A 2,494-nucleotide genomic window follows, 5' to 3' on the forward strand; every position below is an offset into this window, starting at 1 on the left:
ACTGAGTTCGAGTCTCGGTCGGGCACACAGTTTTAATCTGCCAGGAAGTTTCATATCAGCGCACACTCCGCTGCAGAGTGAAAATCTCATTCTGGAAACATCCCCCAGGCTGTGGCTAAGCCATGTCTCCGCTATATCGTTTCTTTCAGGAGTGCTAGTTCTGCAAGGTTCGCAGGAGAGCTTCTGTAAGGTTTGGAAGGTAGGAGACGAGATACTGACAGAAGTAAAGCTGTGAGTACCGGGCGTGAGTCGTGCTTCGGTAGCTCAGTTGGTAGAGCATTTGCCCACGAAAGGCAAAGGTCCCGAGTTCGAGTCTCGGTCGGGCACACAGATTTAATCTGCCAGGAAGTTTCATTATTGACGATGTCTGTGATGCCTTGTAACGTGTTGTTCAGAAGACATCTCGACCCTTTTGTAGTCTCACGGATTTATGGATAGCCCTGAAGGACTCACGGTTCAATTTGCTCCAGCACTACTTCAGACATTAGTCGAGTCCATGTCACGTCGTGCAGCGGGGACTCTGCACGATATTAGGCAGGTGTACCAGTTTCTTTGGCTCTTCACTGTATGTTACGCTGGATTTCCTTACAAAAGAGACTAGAAAGTCGTATTTACAGTGGGCAACGTTAAATGTTGAGAAATAACAAATTCGCTTGAACATGTAGGAATCAATATGCAATTCTTATTATGTCCAATGAGATTCCACCAACCAACTACTATTTCGCTCATTAATGTAAATATGTGATTATTTTATTTTCAGTGTTATACGTGGATGGCAGTGTAAAGAGACGTGTTCTGTTAAATGGAATTTATGTATGAAACGTGAGATTTTGTATTACTTTACAAGATATACTGCTTGGGAAATATGCAATACGTTCAAGGACAAAGCCTGTTTATTGACAACTGAGTTGACGGTAGTTCATTGCGGTAGTTCAAATGGTTCAAATGGCTCTGAGCACTATGGGACTTAACAGCTTAGGTCATCAGTCCCCTAGAACTTAGAACTACTTAAAGCAAACTAACCTAAGGACATCACACACATCCAGGCCCGAGGCAGGATTCGAACCTGCGACCGTAGCAGTCCCGCGGTTCCGGACTGCAGCGCCTAGAACCGCACGGCCACCGCGGCCGGCCATTGCGGTAGTATATGATAGCAAGTTCAGACCTAATGAAACGGTCATGTTGTAACGCATCTTTTCATGAACCGCAAAGTGAGTTTTCTGCTTATGAAGTTGAAACGTCTTTATTTAAATGTGTGTGTCTGTACTAAAATTGCTGAATGACTGAGAAGATGAAGCTTCTACGTTATTTGACTCTGAAACAGCTGAGTAAAACTAAACATACTGAGCCCACTTCCTCTTTACTTTTTCTTATCATGTCAACACTGACCCATAATATTCTAGCGCAATGCAATATGACTGCTCACAAAAAATGGCAACCTGATTTCAAATAATTAATTCAAAAGAAATCTTAAGAATAACCTGTACATTTTATTAAGCACTTACTTCACAAAAATCTTCATTACGCGAACTACTGCAATAGAGCGAGCGTAAATACTGCCATCTGAATAAAAGATTCTAACTACCAAAGTCACTAACTACTAATAGGCATGTTGTTAGCAGGGTAAAGATTTTGTTGCAAACCAAATAATGTATATCTTACCTTAATAATGTGACATCCAGTTCAAACACGAATGTAAATTATCACTGAAACACAGTACAAAAATGTGTACTCATGAATAATTTTAAGTCTCCAAGTCGCATACTTCCAGATCGTTAAAGTACGATAACACTTCAGACATCTACCCTCAATCAGTGTTAACTTCTCAAATTTAACATCCATCACTTCTGGCTGTTCACCTCCAATTGCCAAACAGTATTTCCAACATTGCTGGCGACTAACTTCCAACTGCCCAACAATACTGGCGATTGGCTCCCAGCAACGGGTTCGACCAGCCACGGAGTCTCTTACAAAGAAAGCGCAGTCAGAGATCCAATGCGAAGCACTACACAACGCTGCCAACACAGAAGCAGCCCACTTGCAGACTTACGCACGATAACTCCTGATATCATTCCAGTAAAGATATTTGCGGACTTTTGACAGTTACGCTATTTTAACAGTAGAAATATGATTTTATAAAAGAGAAATTTTTTAAAAAAAATCTCTTATGTAGTACTTGGTACTGTAATTAAACTGACCATATTCGGACTGCTGTAGTGCAGGGTGTATATAATGCAGGACGTCGAAATGTGAGACTCGTGTTTATTAATCAGTGTGCTCGCGGAATAGCCTCAAAAAATAATAGTTCCATATTCTGCCACTAGGTGAAAACATGGCTCTGTAAGCTGTCAGAAAGTGAAACATTTCCATACTCTTTGTCGCCGGTCGATACGTGTTGGTTTCTTTTGTGAAGCGACTGATGGTGTAACGGATTAAGAAAATCGATGTTTTGTGTACGAAACGCAGTAGCTTTTGAGAAGAAACATCGTGCAAT

General features: G+C 41.3%; 1 non-coding gene across 1 annotated transcript; it reads left to right on the top strand.

The window, feature by feature from the left end:
- Nucleotides 1-252: 252 nt before the first annotated feature.
- On the top strand, nt 253-327 carry Trnas-cga. Its single transcript has one exon. It is a non-coding gene; the product is annotated as a tRNA-Ser (tRNA).
- The last annotated feature ends 2,167 nt before the right edge of the window (nt 328-2,494 follow it).

Source organism: Schistocerca piceifrons, chromosome 9, assembly GCF_021461385.2.
Source record: "Schistocerca piceifrons isolate TAMUIC-IGC-003096 chromosome 9, iqSchPice1.1, whole genome shotgun sequence".
In the NCBI taxonomy this organism is placed as follows: domain Eukaryota; kingdom Metazoa; phylum Arthropoda; class Insecta; order Orthoptera; family Acrididae; genus Schistocerca; species Schistocerca piceifrons.